This window comes from Dendrobates tinctorius, unplaced genomic scaffold (assembly GCF_039654945.1).
Source record: "Dendrobates tinctorius isolate UK_male_01 unplaced genomic scaffold, ASM3965494v1 ptg000029l, whole genome shotgun sequence".
In the NCBI taxonomy this organism is placed as follows: Eukaryota; Metazoa; Chordata; class Amphibia; order Anura; family Dendrobatidae; genus Dendrobates; species Dendrobates tinctorius.
In genome coordinates this window covers 43,445,292-43,465,499 of record NW_027361697.1, presented here as the reverse complement: position 1 = coordinate 43,465,499, position 20,208 = coordinate 43,445,292, and the positions used below count along the sequence as shown (strand labels likewise).

The window sequence follows — 20,208 nt, the reverse complement described above, 5'->3', positions numbered from 1 at the left end:
GCCACATAAGGAGTATTTGCCACTCTCAACATAAATTGTGTGGCTAATTTTTGTGCCATTTCCCCTTGTGAAAATGTAAAATCTTGGGCGAAAACAAAATTTTTATGGTAAAAATCTAATTATTTTTTTCTTCAATGCCCAATGGTATAAAATTCTGTGACCACATGTGGTGTCAATATGATCACTGCACCCTTAGATGAATTAACTGAGAAGTGTAGTTTGTAAAATGGGATCACTTGTTGGGGGGTTCTGCTTTTCTGGCACCTCAGAGTCTCTGCCAGTGGTTCATGGCATCTGCAAACCATAACCATAAAATCTGTACTATAATATGGTGCGCCTTCCCTTCTGAGCTTTGCACTGTGCCTGAAAAGTATTTCCTGACTACATGTAGTGTATTGGCGCACACAGGAGAAATTGCACAAAAAGTTGTGAGGTCCATTTTTTACTATTAGCCCTTATAAAAATTTTGCACAAAACATCTGAGCTCCAATATGGTATTTCTTCATTTCTGAGCTTTGCACTGTGCCTCAAGAGCAGTTTTTGATCGTACATGAGGTATTGTCGTACTCAGGAGAAATTGCATAACACATTTTACTATTCAATTGTTCCTATTATCCTTTTTGAAAATTAAAAACTTGGGGCCAAAGCAACATTTTGGTGGAAAAAATAGTAGGCCCCATGTTATACATTATGTGAATTACCTGAGGCTTAAAAATGTTCATTACACCCCAAGATGAATTTCTCAAGAGATGTAATTTCCAAAATGGGGTAATTTGTGGGAGTTTCTGCTGTTTAGTGTGTCAGGGGCTCTTTAAATGTGACATGGTGTCGGCAATCTATTCTAGCCAAAATTGGGCTCCAGAATTCAATTGGCACTCCTTCACTTTCTAGCCCTGTCATGTGCCCAAACCATATTTTTTTGCCACATATGGGGTATCGGTGTACTTAGGAGAACTTTCACAACAAATTGTATGGTCCATTTTCTTCTGTTACCTTTGTGAAATGAAAAATTTGGGACTGAAGCAACATTTTTGCAGAAGAAAATGTATTGTTTTTTCATTTTCACAGCTAAACATCATAACATTCTGTGAAGCCTCTGTGGGTTTCAGGTGCCCACCTCACCTCAAGAAAAGTCTCCTAGTAGGTATAGCTTCCAAAATGCAGTCACTTGTGGGGGGGGGGGTTTCCACTGTTTATGCACATCAGGACATCTGCAAACGCGATGCATCCAATACCTATTCCAGTCAATTTTGCACTCCAAAAGTCAATTGGCACTCCTTCCCTTCCGAGCCCTTCCGTGCGCACAAACACTAGTTTACCACAACATATGGTATGTCGCTGTTCTCAGGAGAAATTGCACAACTTGTATAATCCGTTTTCTACTATTACCCTTGTGGAAATGAAAACTGGGTCAAAAGCAACTTTTTTTTTCTTCCACTTTTCTTTAATTCCTGTGAAGCACCTGAATGGTTAATAAACTTCTAGAATGTGGTTTTGAGCACTTTAGAGGGGTTCCGTTTTTAAAATGGTGTCACTTAGGTTTTGTCTGTCATATATGCCCTTCACAGTCTCTTCAAATGTGATGTGGTCCCTAAAACAATTGTTGGAAAAATGAGAAATTGCTGACTTTTAAACCTTCTATGGCCGGTTTCACGGTGCAGCATTTTGGTGCTGTCGCCACACCATCAAAACGACGCATGTGGAGGCATCCGCATACATCGGCACGGCTTGCGGTCTGCGTACCTAATGCTAAATATAGGGTACGCAGACCGCGTGCTGACAGAGGCGGAGCTGAATGGAGGAGGTGCGGTCATGGGCGGAGCTTCACGGAGGAAGTCCGCAGCTCCTCCATGCGCAAATATGAAACCGACCTCACTTCCTAAAAAAAGGGATGTTTAAAAAATGACACTGATTTAACCCCTTTGTGACATGTGCCGTACTAGTACGGCTCTGCCGGAGGTGCGTTTGTGCCAGCAGCATTGCTAGTGTCACGGCCCCCACCGCGCGCCATGCCACGGCCCCCGTCGCGCCCCGTTCCACGGTCCCCATCACATGCTCTCCTACTTATCTGCCTGCACCGCAGCCTCTCCCCCTCCAGCGCCGGCGGCGGCATCCTCCTCTGACCGAGCTGCGGCCTGTGAAGTCACTGTGACTCCTGCGCATGCGCCATAGGCCGCGGCCGGCTCTCCCCGCTTGATCTTATACTCCGGCGGTGCCCTGACCCGGTGGCACCACCGGACCAATGGGGGCAGATCCTTGCCTATATCAGGCCGCCCTCCCTTAGTGGAGGCGCCTGATCGTTGTTGTATTTTCAGCCTTAGGCTCCTGTGCCTTGCCAGTGCACGGCTCCTGTTCTCACCTCCTGTGCTTCCTTGCAGTTCTACTCTGGCCCTGTGTGTGTGTTCCTGCCTACCTGTGCCTATCCATGCCTGTTCCTGCAGTTCTACTCCGGTCCTGCCTACCCGTGCCTGTTTCTGCAGTCCTATTCTGGTCCTGCCTACCCGTACCTGTTCCAGCAGTCCTACTCCGGTCCTGCATACCCGTGCCTAACCGTGTCTGATTCCTGCAGTCCTGCTCCGGTCCTGTTTACCTGTGTCTCAGCCTCCTGCTATCCAACTCCTGTCTTCCTCTGAGGCCTACGTCCTCCCTGTGCCCGTTGGACCAGGTCCTCAGTCTCACTCCAGTCCAGTCCGAGCCGCCCCTCTTGGTTCCAGCTGCTGTGGTATTCGAACCCCTGGGCCTGCGCCTAACGCTCCCTGTATAGGGGTCGGTCCCACCAGGTTGCTCGTCCGGGGCCCCTCGGTGCCACGGTCCAGAGTGTCCACTCCGAGAAAACCCCTTGCCTAGCACCTCGCTAACAACTAGTATGGCGCTGTGATCGGGTGGCCTCACACTGAGCACCTCGGCGATAGCGTGCGGGTGTCAGCTGTAACAATGCCCATGATTGGTGCTAGCACTGTTCGTGGGTATTTAACTCCACTGATACCACTGTCAGTAGTGATAATGGCATAGAGAAGCATCTCTCAGGGAGAGGGCTCCCTGCGCTCTTCCATCAGGACTACACAGTAAATGGAGGGCACCACCAGAAAAATTTATATTTATATGTAAGAGCAAGAGGTCTCACCAGGGTATGCAAGTAGGCATGTAATAGAGCAAGAAAAAGTCAAACCCATAAAAGGGAGCACCTCAATTGCATAAAATATATATATATATATATATATATATATATATATATATATATATATATATATATATATATATATATATATATATATATATATACCAAATATACGTATAATACAAAATTTGAATTTTTTATTATTCACGGAAAAAAAATACAGAGACAGAACAAAAAACATATAGTATAAAAACAATTAAAATTGCATCAGTGTGCAAAGGAGACTCAAACCAAATGCCACACCTCAGTATAAAGGCAATGGCAAACCACAGCAGGCTCCCATAAGAGGCGCTGAATGAATAAATATAACTGGCTTTCGAAATGTATGCCTACAAATGTACAAGCATGTATCACAAAAAACTTATATAAATATAATATGTGCAAAAAAATTGCATATATAGAGAGTGACAAATGACAAAATTTAACAATGAGTATACAATACCAAAAGAGGGTCCAACAGCATTTGTGATCAAAAATTAGTTTGAAAAAATATCCAGTTGCTAATATGAAACAATGGTAACCCCTCAAAGGTGGGAATTTTATCACTGATTCAAATGTGAAAGACATATAACGAAGAGAAATGTCGAAGAGATGGTAAGACTGAATAAGTGTGTAAAAACACACTAAGGTGCAGAGAAGCTGAGAATCAGGGCAATGGTATGTCCCAAGATTGCCGCGGGGTCCTTCCGGATCCTGCAGGGAAGATAGCAGGTGCAGAGTGTCAGATCAGCGATCTGATGTAAAATAGAAATGTCCCAGTTTGGGACAATGTAATTGTTAGGTGTCGGGTTCCTGTCGCTGCACAGCAGGAATCCCGAGCCTTGCATTCGGCAGTCTCCCATTCCTCTCCGGACGCAGAGGAGGCTGCTCAGCAGACTCGTCAATACAGGCGCTCTGCTTAGACCAGGTAGGTTTGGCTGCTGCTGGCACCTCTGGTCCACCTATAGCAACGCATGCTGGTCAGCAGCGAGCTACTCCAGGGACTAAGTCCTTCTTTTGGTCCACTGAGCATGCCCGTGGAACGATCTCTCATTGGAGATCGATGGTCACATGCTCAGGTCCTTCTCCAGCTCAGATTGGACAATCAGGAAGGTCAGGAAGGTCCCGGAAGGACGCGGCTATGAAAGGTTGTGGCTAGTACAGTTGTGGCCAGTTTCTGCTGTTAATTACACAAATTAGAGAAGCATCACATGATTTTTCGAACAGTGCCAATACTTTTGTCCACACTCTTTTTTATGTTTGGTGTGCAATTATATCCAATTTGGCTTTAGGACAATTCTTTTTGTGTTTTTTTTCATTTAAGACAAATTAAATGAAGATAATAATACCAAAGAATTTGTGTTTGCAATCATTTTCAGGAAGAAACTGAGTATTATCTGACAGAATTGCAGGGGTGTCAATACTTTTGGCCACAACTGTATGGACTACATTACCAGACTATGAGGAGTGAGTGTTGTATGCATGTATGAATGTCTCTGTTGAATGACTCATTAAGAAACCCCTACCCTTGGAACGCATGTGTTGTGCAGCCTAGCCTGTTAAGCACCCAGGCTTAGGTGTAAGTAGAGGCGCAGAGTCTGAGACTGGCATCAGTGTCCACTGGTGGCTCTGCACGCAACGGTGCACGTGGTCGACAGTCCACCAAAGTCAGCGTAGTCCGCAGGTGCGTCGCCACGCGCTCAGAAGGTCTAGAGGGTCTCTGACCCCGTGTCCTTGGGGCAGAGTTCTGTGACCGCATTCTGTGTGCTCCATTGCCGAGCTCTGTGAGCCAAACAGGCTCCGGCATTTATATTCCGCGGTATTGCGGCTCTGTGAGGTAACAGAGTTCGCCCTGTACACATCGGGTGGCGTTAACCCGTGTGTGTTCTTCCTTTATACCACCATATAGTGTCCACCATTACCTAGCAGCAGTATACCACCTCTGCACGGTGGACCCCAGGTTGCAATCGCACTCTCATATTTTATATTTCATATTTTATATTCGGTGCGATCCGCAACTCTAACAGCAATAAAGATTAAAAATCTTCTGAAGAGTAAAATTATTTTTTTTTAAATTGTGAAATAAAGAAAAAAAAGAAATAAATACATTTATTTAGTAAAGTAAAAAAAAAAAACAATAAAAGTATACATATTTGGTATTGCCGCGTCCGTAATGACCCGCTCTATAAAACTGTCCCACTAGTTAACCCCTTCAGTGAAAAAAATAAGGCAAAAAACAATGCTTTATCATATTGCCAAACAAAGAGTGTAATAAAACGCAATCAAAAAGACAGATGTAAATAAAAATGGTACCGCTGAAAACGTAATCTTGTCCCGCAAAAAACAAGCTGCTATACAGCTACATCAGCACAAAAATTAAAAAGTTATAGCTCTCAGAATAATGTGATGCAAAAATAATTATTTTTTTTTTATAAAATAGTTTTATAGTTTTTATTGTGTAAAAGCACCAAAACGCAAAAAAAAAAAGAGGTATCGCTGTAATCATACTGACCCGAAGAATAAAGCTACCTTACCAATTTTACCACACGCGGAATGGTATAAAATAAAATCCTGAATTGCTGGTTTTTTGTTCATTCTGTCTCCCAAAAATTGGAGTAGAAAGCGATCAAAAAATGTCATGGTACCAATAGAAAACGTCAGCTCGTCCCGCAAAATACAAGCCTTCAGATGAGTCTGTCCACTGAAATATGAAAAAATTATAGCTCTCAAAATGTGGTGATGCAAAAACTAGTTTTCGCCTTAAAAAGTGTCTTTCTCTTGTCACCTTCCACGACAGCAGTATCGACAGCAGCATCGGAGGATGTCTCCCCGCCCTAATGGGGGACAGGAAATGCACAAGAGGTTAAAAAGTAATCGAAACCCTACAAATGAGTAGGAAACCAGTGACTAGCGCCATTTTTGGTAAGGTCTGGAAGAAGTTCTCATCTTGGTGCTCCCCAAATTTTATTGTTTTTTTGGGGTTTGAATCCCACCAAGGACAACATCTGCAGGGAGTTTGTATGTTCTCCCTGTGTTTGCGTGGGTTTCCTCTGGGTACTCCGGTTTCCTCCCACATTCCAAAGACATACTGATAGGGAATTTAGATTGTGTGCCCCATCAGAGACAGTGATGATAATGTGTGCAAACTGTAAAGCGCTGCGGAATATGTTAGTGCTATATAAAAATAATGATTATTATTCTCCTGTTACCTTTATGTAAATGCAAAATTTGGAGCTAAAAATATTTATTTGGGAAAAATGTGATATTTTTTTTCTATTTCCACCGCTCTACGTTGTAAACTTCTGTGAAGCACCAGTGGGTTCAAGGTGCTCAACATACAACTAGATAAGTTCCCTAAGGGGTCTAGTTTCTAAAATGGTGTCACTTGTTGGAGGTTTCCACTGTCTAGGCACATCAGGAGCTCTCCAAACATGACATGGCAGGCCTCTAGCTATTCCATCATATTTTACATTCAAAAAGTCAAACGGCGCTACTTCCCTTCCGAGCCCTGCCATGTGCCCAAACAGTAGTATTCCCCCACATATTGGGTATCGGCATGCTCAGGAGAAATTGCACAACAAAATGTGTGGTCCATTTTTTCCTGTTATCCTTACGAAGGTAAAAAAATTAGGTCTAAAGGAAAATTTTTGTGAAAGAACAGGAAATGTTTATTTTTTTGTTCCATATTCCATTAATTACTATGAAACACCTGAAGGGTTAATAAACTTCTTGCATGTGGTTTTGAGTAGCTTGAGGGGTACAGTTTTTTGAATAGTGTCATTTTTGGGTGTTTTCTGTCATATAGGCCCCTCAAAGTCACTTCAAGTGTGAGGCGGTCCCTAAAAAATGGTTTTGCAAGTTTTGTTGTAAAAATGAGAAATCGCTGGTAAACTTTTGACCCTTATAACTTCCTAATAAAAAAAATTGTTTCCAAAATTGTGTTGATGTAAAGTAGACATGTGAGAAAGGTTATTTATTAACTATTTTGTGTGATCTGACTCTCTGATTTAAGGCCATAAAAATTAAAATTGTGAATATTGTGAAATTTTTGCCAAATTTTACAGCTATCATAAAGTACTATATGTCACGGGAAAATAATCTCAGAATCACCAGGATCCATTGAAGCGTTCCAGAGTTATGACCTCATAAAGTGACAGTGGTCAGATTTGTAAAAATTGGACTGGTTATTGGAGTGAAAACAGGCTACATCTCAAAGGGGTTAAAGTAGACGTGTAAAATGTTATTTATTAACTATTTTGTGCGATATAACAATCAGGTTTAAGGGCATAAAATGTAAAAGTTTGAAAATTGAAAAATTTTCTCTAAAATTCTGATATTTTAACAAATAAACAAAAAATATTGACCTAAATTTACCACTGCCATAAAGTACAATGTTACATGAAAAAGTAATCCCAGAATCGCTTGGATACATTGAAGCGTTCCAGAGTACAACTGACCACCAGTAAAACGTGACTCTGGAGACCCTCTGTTCAGCACCATGCAAATATTACATTACCCATATGCACACATTTATCTATGCTTTTATATAATTAACTCTGTGGTTTGTTAAATGAGTGATGAGATGATGGCTTTGTCTGGGAATCAAGTCTATTGTGCAAGCTACTGTTCATCTGAAAGGTTAGCGGGCCCATTTCTGCAAAGGGGCCTATCAATACTGAAGTTCCTTAGAGGAAAGTAGGAAAGAAAACAGCACAACAAAAATGTTACAATCAAAGATAGGGAATTTTCTCAACTGAAGAAGTTGTGTACATTAGGACATGGATCCAAGAATACATAACCTAAATCTAATAGGTACAGCTGTGTACTGTTGGAATATCCTCCAGGGGTTCCGGGAGTGCGTTATTAGGGTGGAGATACAAGATAAATGGTCTCCCATGATAGGGAATGTACTGGATGAAAATAGCATCAAAATTAAAATAAAATAGTTTGTGAAAAACACAATTACCTGGTATCTCCACCCTATAGGGGCCCACTGGGGGTTTCGCCTGTTCCCCCATGGGCCAGTCAATACCTGTGAATTATTGATTTATTTAAAGCCAGACAAAAAAATCTTATTATTTCAGGATTTCTCCATGTGGGTCCCCTTTACAATTGCTTCTCATGAGAAGACCTTTGGAGGAAATTTCTTGTTACTTTAAGGTTAGTGGGGTATTGTCCTTTATAATAAAGAAATGAACACCGAACGCTGCAGTAATAATGGCTGTATTGAGGTTAGCTAGTTTTTGAGCTCTATTCTATAAAAGTATGCTATAATATTATTGGTGTATTATGCAAGCGTAATTTCCTGCGGCAGATTCGGGCGTTCCAGGGACCATGCTGACACAGTTAATATACATTACCATTCTGTGATGGATAATGCAGATGTCTTAAATGTCACTTAACCTTTGACATGGTTAAGCTGGCCAGGAATCAATGCCATTATTTCTCTGCCTATACTGGAGGAAGAGAATGTTTTCCTGTCTTTGTACTATTGATTTGTCTGCTTATGTTAACTGTATTAACATACTGTATGCAGACGTCTCCCTCAGAGGACTCGGCTATTTCCCTGCTGTATCTGTTTATCATCTCTTTTGTATACATATCTAGCGATCTGCAGATATAATGATTTGCATCGTCTTAGATATAATATGCTGTTATGAAAAATCAGCCAGGAGGAGAGCTGGAATAGGGGTCATTGCAGCTGCCCGGGGAGGGGGGATAAGTTCTCTAGGGGCTGATAGAGGAGGAGTTACACAGTTCAATTACTGACAAACCTATGGGATGTTCAGTAATAACATTCTGAATAATTATCAGAATCAATTATGTTCATTACACAATAAATTATCATAAGGCTAAAATGCCATTACCGTAATTAAATAAAATGGTGGGCAAAGATGCTAACTAGAGCTAACGTCTGTGCAGTTTTCTATTTTATGAAAAAAGCTTTATTTTTTCCTTTAAGGGGAATTTGTGAGAGGGTGATCCAGATGGTCTTGTACGTCTCCCTTAATTAGAAAAATGGTTATAACATGAGAATGTGAAAAAGCGTTTTATGTTCCATAGAACCTTATCGGCACAAAGGTGCGAGGTCCTGGAGAGGAAACAAAGATGGCACTGGTGGTCCATGAGTACCGCATCTACTGCTGGGGTGATCACAGTGTGCAGGAGGAGGCACGGACGGGGATTGACAAGGCTGATGAACCGAGCTATGGCGAGTTTGGGGTGATCCCCGCAGTCCGAGACCCAAGAGGCTGATTAGCGAGGAAAATTGGTCTATATGGAGCCACTAATCGGGTCTTAAATACTCAAGTTTGAGGCATCCTGCCTCTGTTTGTTTTCAAAAAGAAAAAAAGGGACTGATGGAATCTTCTTAGGCTATAGGGCCTGTGGGATTTTTTTTTCTCTCCCTTAAAGGGTTGGTGGGACTGTCCAAGACTCCCTTCTTGTTAGTCAAGGATGGCTGACCCTGTTTTACCCTCTTGCTGGTATGAAGAACTTTGCAGCTGCAAAAGGACTGCACACCTTTTGCTGAGGACTATGCCCAGTCCCAAATAAGGACTGTATGCCCTGTGTCCCCATTTTGTGGACTGATGGGGAACAAAGGACTGTACCCGCCCCATGGATTGTGTCCAATGTTTAAGGCAGGGGAAACCGACGACCTGTTATTCCAGTCAGGTCAGGAATCTTGAGGACTTGCCCTTGAACAGGAATGGCTGCTACTGTCTTGGCCTGTGTGCCTCTGTTAATTACGGACATGGACACTTGGTTCCGGCACCAAATCTAGTGGTACTGGGGTCATGCGGACCTAAAGAAACAAAAAAACAAGACATCTGCCTTATGGAGAAGAAAAAAATTAATGTTTTTTATTGTTTTGTGTTGAATGGTGTCTTATGGGTTCCTGGATGGTCAAAGACAACCTGTAACGTGGACCTGTCCTGTGTGACGCGACCCGCAGGCCGGTGACTGAAACAACACGACGCGGCACGTGAAGCTGTCTTGTGTGACACGGCCCGCAGGCCGGTAACTGTAAACAACAAGACAAGGGGGAGGGACAACAGTTACAACGGTGGGCCCTGCGATAGGGAAAGGGGAAGTGGAGACCTCCTGCACTCCCCTGAGGCAATGTCCCTAACGCTCATAACGTTCCTTATGCCGCTTCCGCACCGGGCGCCGCTCAGGATACCTGTTGCCCTAGCACACCCTACACCTATCCCTTGCTAGGGAGCTGGGTGGCGCAGGCACTGGCCCCACCGCTGTACTAATACACACAAAGAGAAAACACAAACAGGGGAACACCACTTAGCTTCACTCTGTGCACTTGCTCCCGGCAGCAGAGTCCACCACCAGAATGCAACTCTCCTCCTGAAATGCTGCCACCAAGCTCTGTCAGAGCTGCAAGGAAATCTCCTCTGACTCCTTCCACACCAGGGCTCAGACCGTGCTGCAAGGAGCTCTCTCCAGCTCCTTCCTCCACCAGGGATGGTTGGAAATGAATACTATCACCAACACTGATTGCAACACCTGTGACTCTTTTATAGCAAAGCCAGCAATCACACCTGCTTTTTAAACATGTGCACTTAACTAAAGAAACAGAGTGCAATGACGCTCACCACCACTGGGGGGCAAATTTAGAACAAAAGACACCACAGTGCAATAATCCTAATGGCTACCGGGGGGCAAAAACCAAACCTAAGCACAGAAAAAAAAGGTTACCTGTGCTTTATATCAGTCCTGATCCAGCATGGATGATGACACAACCATCATTTATGAAGGGAGGAATATGAGGAGGGGAACCAGCTGTCATGTTCTCCCTGAAGACATCAATGCTATGGTAGTATAGATTATGTAGAATAATGTTTTTTCCTGATGTTTTCTTGAGGTAACAACTGTTAATTTCCCAATGGGCTGCAGCACTAACCAATGACCACAATATCTCAATGTCTTCTTTTTTATTCTTGTATAGAATGCAGATGAAACGTGAAACCTGCCCAGTAACAAGGCAGGGACAGATAGCAGGCACAAAGACAGTGAGGGCTAACAAGAAGTACAACCCATAGTGGGAGGGAGTTCTGTCAGATTCTTGGAAAACAAAATCCATTTTAGTCAAGAAGAGGAAGGCAAAGTGGCAAGATGAGTTTTTCCTAGGGTGGAACTTCAAGGCTTATGAGGAAAAGGATCTAGTTATAGAGGCGGCAGGATGAAACAAGCAAGTGGGAAACCCTGCAAGAGAAAGGCTTAGAGGCCCAGGTAGCATACTGCCTAGCTGGAAGAGGACCTTAGGATGAGGTAGTGCCCTACAGTGATACTGAAGATACTGTCCAGCGAAAAAGAGTCCTTGGGACAAGGTATCGCCCTGCTGTTGGCACTGAAACCGGGAGCACGTTTCTACGAGCGGGATTTTTAGATCACAACAAATAAGGCACAGTAGTGGTTACATAAACATTCAAGGCATTAGAAACACCACACTTCCCAAAAATCAGTATACTGAGTTAAGGTTTACAAGATTAACAGAATAACAGCTGGTTAATGAATGAATTCTCCAATCTCCAATCATTATATTGCATGTGTACTTGCACAACCCCCATCTGTTGATGTCGGGCCCTCAGACCATCCTCATGGAGTCGGTTTCTAACCGTTTGTGCAGACACATGCACATTTGTGGCCTGCTGGAGGTCATTTTGCAGGGCTTTGGCAGTGCTCCTCCTGTTCCTCCTTAAACAAAGGCTGAGGTAGCGGTCCTGCTTCTGGGTTGTTGCCCTCCTACGGCCCCCTCCTCGTCTCCTGGTGTACTGGCCTGTCTCCAGGTAGTGCCTCCAGCCTCTGAACACTACGCTGACAGACACAGCAAACCTTCTTGCCACAGCTTGCATTGATGTGCCATCCTGGATGAGCTGCACTACCTGAGCCACTTGTGAGGGTTGTAGAGTCTGTCTCATGCTACCACGAGTGTGAAAGCACAACCAACATTCAAAAGTGACCAAAACATCAGCCAGAAAGCATTGGTACTGAGATGTGGTCTGTGGTCCCCACCTGCAGAACCAGTCCTTTATTGAGTATGTCTTGATAATTGCCAATAATTTCAATCTGTTGTCTATTCCATTTGCACAACAGCATGTAAAATTGATTGTCAATCAGTGTTGCTTCCTAAGTGGACAGTTTGATTTCACAGAAGTTTGATTTACTTGGAGTTATATTCTGTTGTTTAAGTGTTCCCTTTATTTTTTTGAGCAGGGTACTTTGGCTACAAATAGAATTCCCTACGTATTTAAAAAAATATATATTAATATTTCTCATTAACCCCTTAACCCCAGCAGGATTTTCGTTTTTACGTTTTCGTTTTTTGCTCCCCTTCTTCCCAGAGCCATAACTTTACTATGTACTAACTATGTACTAATAGTATTATGTACTATTACACCCGATGTCGGAAAGGGGTGAAAGTATCCATTTTTAATAAAAATCTATGTTTATTCCTCTTTAATCCCACAAATATACTGGTTTTTGGGAAGTGTTGTTTTTCCAGAGATTTTAGATGTAGCATGTGACAACACTCATAAAGCTGCCCTTGCCCATGCCACGGCTTTCTGTGTACATTGTCTATTGACAGTGAGCTGCTTTATCAGAGAAGGGGGACATGGTTGGACCATTTAGGATGAGGGAGCTAGCATGGGCAGTGATAATCTCCTGGTTATAAAACCTTAATTTTCTGGGAAAAAAAACACAAAGCCTAATAAGTGACAAATCGATGAAATCTGTGTTTCAACCTTTACCTTATGATGCTCTCGGATTACATAGCACAAACCTGCTGACAGATTCCCTTTAAATGAACAGGGAAAGGTTTAACCTGACTAATAATAATCACCTGTGATCCCATGCTGTTCTGTCTGTACACTCTTTTGTGTCATCCCCTGCCCAGCTGGTATGTGCCAACCATGCTCCTGCAGGGCAGACACAGCTATTAGTACATTTCAGTGACACATTTATAAGATTTATATCAGCACAGGAACTTTTTTAACACATCCAGTTGTGTAACTTATTATTATTATTCTAAGATCTATTGATTAAAATTAACTTTTACGGCTACATTCTCCTGATGAGTATTTTGTGAGTTTTTGATATGGCAGATTCTCTGCAGAATAACTGCACCTATCAAATGAAATTATGCATTTTTTTCTGCTTTCGATGTGATTTTTGCTATGTCAAGTTCTAAATAAAGTTGCTTTGTTTTTGATACTTCTTGGTGTTTGGTTTTGACAAAACTTTAGTGATACAGACATTTTGCTTTGTCAAAATGATTTTGGATGTCAGTGTTTGCCCTTTCGAGATTTATATCTTAGGTCATTACAAAACTGATTAAATATATCTATTCCAGTCCAAGTGGGTATTATCAGATAATTTTCACTGGAGGCGTCTACGTTTTTCCATGTTAGGTTATAAATGTGATTAAATACTTCTGTTCCAGTTCTACTGCAGTCTGAGTGTTTATTATTAGATAGTTTTCACTGGGGGCGTGTACTTTCCCCTTGTATAATGCTGGCCAATCATAAGAAGGAAGCAACAACAGTCAAAAAAGAACACACCCCGTCATAGCTTAGAGCAGGTTTCTCGGTGTGCATCATTTGCTTTGGTCTACTTCTGTAAGCAAGCATTTAAATGACTGCCGGTCAGACCCGTTGAAGCGCACTCCAAAGCGAAAAGGCCGTCATCTGTTCTGCTGCAACTGCTGCCCTCCCTCATCTCCTTTCTCCCTCTGCCACATAGATGGTTTTAATAAAGATGTGAAATAAATAAAAAAAAAAATGTATGGACACTGGTGAGTGCCGCTAACTTTCTTCTTCACTGGACACACTATAATATCTTTTCCTCATGTGGGACTGGTTAGCTGAACACCACCATGCTTTGGCTTTGGATGTCAGACCGAGTACACACAGGAATTCACACAGAAGTCTCCCATTTTAATTATATGATAGTGTCGAGTCAATTCCCTTCATTGTGTCACATAACATTCCACTTTGAAATCTTTCTTTCTGTAAAGATTCTAGGTGGCTTCACACACAGGACTTATAAAATGCATATGTTTCTCCTTTCTGATGAATTCACTTCTAGTTTTTGATTAAGAAAAACTACCTGTACTTAATAAATAAAACTGTATACAAATGGCAGTAGTGCCCCCTTTGAAAAAAAAAATTACTTGTTATTTGAAAAAAAGCATTCCTCCAGATAATTGTGTCTTTCACTTTCTTTTTTTCATAAACCTCTGCTCATGCCACCTAAATATTATGGGATGTCAGCAGTGTCTGATTTTCCTCAAATCTGTTAAAGGGAATCTGTCACAAGGTTTTTGCTGCTTTATCTGAGAGCAGCATTATGAAGAGGCAAAGACCGTGATTCCAGTGGTGTATCACTTACTGAGCTTTTTGCTGGACAAGAACAAGGTAAGATACTATGTCTGGCCATAACAGAGTCAAGAAAAGAACGAGGTGAAATAATGTGCCTGGTCTTAATGAAAGTCCATAGTTACTCAAGGAAGTCTCAAAAGATGAAAGCTAGAACCATCATGAAAGTATTACGTGATATCAAGTTGCTCCAGTCTTCATAGGTGGCACTGTGGGAACTTGGACCCTTTCCTCAAAGGGGCCTCCACATTAATAAGCAAAAAAGCCAGAGAAAATGGCCTGATTTCTATGTGTACAGACTAAAAAGCCATCATTAATGTGATCATTTTGAGTGCATAGAATACCTTGTTATTGACAGCAGATTACACCATATATTATATTCCCAAGAACCATGCTTTTTAAACCATCTATGGACAGCACGGTGGCTAAGTGGTTAGCACCAAGAACAACATCTTCTATGGGTTTATGCTCTCCCCGTGTTTGTGTGGGTTTCCTCTAGGTTCTCCGGTTTCCTCCCACACTCTAAAGACATACTGATGGGGAATTTAGATTATGAGCCCCAATGGGGACAGTGATGATGTGTGTAAAGCTCTGCGGAATAAGATAGCGCTATATAAGCAACGCATAATAATAATCTTAAACATCTACAAACTAGCAATTTGTTCATTCATCAGGTGATTGCCAGCCTGTACTGATGGATCAATAATTGGCAACGAGCATTCTAAAAAAATGCTTGTTTCTCGATTATAGGCCTGGCAAAATGGGTCTTAAAGGGGTTGCTGACTACTTTTAAATTGATTATCTATACTTAGGATAGGTCATAAAATATCAGATCCATGGGAGATGTGACACCTGACACTCCTGACACCCCACTGATTAGCCTTACCTGGTGCTTGTGGCAGCCGGATGTGATCACTTCGGAACTGCACAGCTCCATCAGTTGTACTGTATAATGATGCTGCTGGGTAAAGCTGTGCTTTTCCGCTCCACAACTAATCCCATCTGGCTGCTGCCGGCATCAAGAACAGCTGATCAGTGGGTGCGCTGGGTGTCGCATCTCCACAAATATGATATTGATGATCGTGCACAAAGAGATATACACTGGCGCTACCAGTAAGAGGTGCGGGCAGCTGGTACATAGACCGAGAATGTGCTTGCACTGTCAAAATGGACTAAAAATAGCATAAAAAGAAGGTGCCGTGCTTCAAATTAAATGCAGAATAAAAGGCCAGATGGTAGTAACAATGGTGATGGACCTTAATTGAGTGGAGGCGCTACAAGAAGACAGGCCAGTACACCAGGAGATGTGGAGGGGGCCGTGGAAGGGCAACAACCCAGCAGCAGGACTGCTACTTCAGCCTTTGTGCAAGGAGGAACAGGAGGAGCACTGCCAGAGCCCTGCAAAATGACCCCCAGCAGGCCACAAATATGCATGTGTCTGTAAAAACGGTTAGAAACTGACTCCATGAGGATGGTCTGAGTGCGCGACATCCACAGATGGGGGTTGAGTTCACAGCCCAACACCGTGCAGAACGCTTGGCATTTGTCAAAGAGCAAACAGGATTGGCAAATTTACCACTGGCGCCCTGTGCTCTTCACAGATGAAAGCAGGTTCACACTGAGCACATGTGACAGACATTATAGATTCTGGAAATGCCGTGGAGAGTGATGTGCTGGCTGCAACATCCTTCAGCATGACCGGTTTGGCAGTGGGTTAGTAATGATGTGGGGTGGCATTTCTTTGGAGGGCAGCACAGCCCTCCATATGCTCTCCAGAGGTAGCCTGACTGCCATTAGGTACCAAGATAAGATTCTCAGACCCTTTGTGAGACCATATGCTGGTGTGCACAAGGCACTCCAGCGGATCTAATATGCTTCTGAGCGCAACCTGGGGGACACATAGCGACCCTCACATATGACACCGGTTACTGCCTCACAATATATATTTATATATATATTTACTGCTCACACAAATAAAGGGAACACAAACAGCCTGTTGCAAATGGAATAGTGTTCACTTTATTTTTTTGAGTAGTATATATATATATATATATATATATATACAGTCATGGCCAAAAGTATTGACACCCCTGCAATTCTGTTAGATAATACTCAGTTTCTTCCTGAAAATGATTGCAAACACAAATTCTTTGGTATTATTATCTTCATTTAATTTGTCTTAAATGAAAAAACACAAAAAGAATTGTCCTAAAGCCAAATTGGATATAATTCCACACCAAACATAACAAAGAGGGTGGACAAAAGTATTGGCACTGTTCGAAAAATCATGTGATGCTTCTCTAATTTGTGTAATTAACAGCACCTATAACTTACCTGTGGCACCTAACAGGTGTTGGCAATAACTAAATTACACTTGCAGCCAGTTGACATGGATTAAAGTTGACTCAACCTCTGTCCTGTGTCCTTGTGTGTACCACATTGAGCATGGAGAAAAGAAAGAAGACCAAAGAACTGTCTGAGGACTTGAGAAACCAAATTGTGAGGAAGCATGAGCAATATCAAGGCTACAAGTCCATCTCCAAAGACCTGAATGTTCCTGTGTCTACCGTGCGCAGTGTCATCAAGAAGTTTAAAGCCCATGGCACTGTGGCTAACCTCTCTAGATGTGGCCGGAAAAGAAAAATTGATAAGAGATTTCAATGCAAGATTGTGCGGATGTTGGATAAAGAACCTCCACTAACATCCAAACAAGTTCAAGCTGCCCTGCAGTCCGAGGGTACAACGGTGTCAACCCGTACTATCCGTCGGCATCTGAATGAAAAGGGACTGTATGGTAGGAGACCCAGGAAGACTCCACTTCTTACCCCGAGACATAAAAAAGCCAGGCTGGAGTTTGCCAAAACTTACCTGAAAAAGCCTAAAACATTTTGGAAGAATGTTCTCTGGTCAGATGAGACAAAAGTAGAGCTTTTAGGGCAAAAGCATCAACATAGAGTTTACAGGAGAAAAAAGAGGCATTCAAAGAAAAGTACACGGTCCCTACAGTCAAACATGGCGGAGGTTCCCTGATGTTTTGGGGTTGCTTTGCTGCCTCTGGCACTGGACTGCTTGACTGTGTGCTTGGCATTATGAAGTCAGAAGACTACCAACAAATTTTGCAGCATAATATAGGGCCCAGTGTGAGAAAGCTGGGTCTACCTCAGAGGTCATAGGTCTTCCAGCAGGACAATAACCCAAAACACACTTCAAAAAGCACTAGAAAATGGTTTGAGAGAAAGCACTGGAGACTTCTAAGGTGGCCAGCAATGAGTCCAGACCTGAATCCCATAGAACACCTGTGGAGAGATCTAAAAATGGCAGTTTGGAGAAGGCACCCTTCAAATATCAGGGACCTGGAGCAGTTTGCCAAAGAAGAATGGTCTAAAATTCCAGCAGAGCATTGTAAGAAACTCATTGATGGTTACCGGAAGCAGTTGGTCGCAGTTATTTTGGCTAAAGGTTGTGCAACCAAGTATTAGGCTGATGGTGCCAATACTTTTGTCCGGCCCATTTTTGGAGTTTTGTGTGAAATGATCAATGTTTTGCTTTTTGCTTCATTCTCTTTTGTGTTTTTTCATTTAAGACAAATTAAATGAAGATAATAATACCAAAGAATTTGTGTTTGCAATCATTTTCAGGAAGAAACTGAGTATTATCTGACAGAATTGCAGGGGTGTCAATACTTTTGGCCATGACTGTATATATATACACAGTTGTGGCCAAAAGTATTGACACCCCTGCAATTTTGTGCGATAATACTCAGTTTCTTCCTGAAACTGATTGCAATCACAAATTCTTTGGTATTATTATCTTCATTTAATTTGTCTTAAATGAAAAAACACAAAAGAGAATGAAGCAAAAAGCAAAACATTGATCATTTTACACAAAACTCCAAAAATGGGCCAGAAAAAAGTATTGGCACCCTCAGCCGAATACTTGGTTGCACAACCTTTAGCCAAAATAACTGCGACCAACCGCTTCCGGTAACCATCAATGAGTTTCTTACAATGCTCTGCTGGAATTTTAGACCATTTTTCTTTGTCAAACTGCTCCAGGTCCCTGATATTTGAAGGGTGCCTTCTCCAAACTGCCATTTTTAGATCTCTCCACAGGTGTTCTATGGGATTCAGGTCTGGACTCATTGCTGGCCACCTTAGAAGTCTTCAGTGCTTTCTCTCAAACCATTTTCTAGTGCTTTTTGAAGTGTGTTTTGGATCATTGTCCTGCTGGAAGACCCATGACCTCTGAGGGAGACCGAGCTTTCTCACACTGGGCCCTGCATTATGCTGCAAAATTTGTTGGTAGTTTTCAGACTTCATAATGCCATGCACATGGTCAAGCAGTCCAGTGCCAGAGGCAGCAAAGCAACCCCAAAACATCAGGGAACCTCCGCCATGTTTGTCTGTAGGGACCGTGTTTTTTTCTTTGAATGCCTCTTTTTTTCTCATGTAAACTCTATGTTGATGCCTTTGCCCAAAAAGCTCTACTTTTGTCTCATCTGACCAGAGAACATTCTTCGAAAACGTTTTAGGCTTTTTCAGGTAAGTTTTGGCAAACTCCAACCTGGCTTTTTTATGTCTCGGAGTAAGAAGTGGGGTCTTCCTGGGTCTCCTACCATACAGTCCCTTTTTATTCAGATGCCAACGGATAGTACGGGTTGACACTGTTGTACCCTCGGACTGCAGGGCAGCTTGCAGGGCAGCTGAGTTGTTTGGATGTTAGTCGAGGTTCTTTATCCAACATCCGCACAATCTTGCGTTGAAATCTCTTGTCAATTTTTCTTTTCCGTCCACATCTAGGGAGGTTAGCCACAGTGCCATGGGCTTTAAACTTCTTCATGACACTGCGCACAGTAGACACAGGAACATTTAGGTCTTTGGAGATGGACTTGTAGCCTTGAGATTGCTCATGCTTCCTCACAAGTTGGTTTCTCAAGACCTCAGACAGTTCTTTGGTCTTTTTTCTTTTCTCCATGCTCAATATGGTACACACAAGGACACAGGACAGCGGTTGAGTGAACTTTAATCCATGTCAACTGGCTGCAAGTGTGATTTAGTTATTGCCAACACCTGTTAGGTGCCACAGGTAAGTTACAGGTGCTGTTAATTACACAAATTAGAGAAGCATCACATGATTTTTCGAACAGTGCCAATACTTTTGTCCACCCTCTTTTTTATGTTTGGTGTGGAAATATATCCAATTTGGCTTTAGGACAATTCTTTTTGTGTTTTTTCATTTAAGACAAATTAAATGAAGATAATAATAACAAAGAATTTGTGTTTGCAATAATTTTCAGGAAGAAACAGTATTATCTGACAGAATTGCAGGGGTGTCAATACTTTTGGCCACAACTGTATATATATATAATATATATTATATACTGTGTGTGTATGTGTATATATATATATATATAAATATATATTTGTACACAGCTCTGGCAAAAATTAGGAGACCACCACATCAAAACCCTGTCATGTGCAGCCCATTTTCCAGACCTGAATCCCATTGAAAACCTCTGGAATGTAATCAAGAGGATGGTGTATAGTCACAAGCCATCAAACAAAGAAGAACTGCTAAAATTTTTGTGCCAGAAGCGGTGTGAAAGACTGGTGGAAAGCATGCCAAGACACATGAAAGCTGTTTTTAAAAATCATGGTT

The 20,208-nt window shown here is 42.2% G+C and overlaps 1 protein-coding gene across 1 annotated transcript in view; it reads left to right on the top strand.

Annotated features, from left to right (window-relative positions):
- Nucleotides 1-20,208, top strand: part of NTNG1 (netrin G1) — a 623,318-nt gene that overhangs the window by 8,370 nt on the left and 594,740 nt on the right. The gene's annotated exons all lie outside the window — the stretch shown is intronic.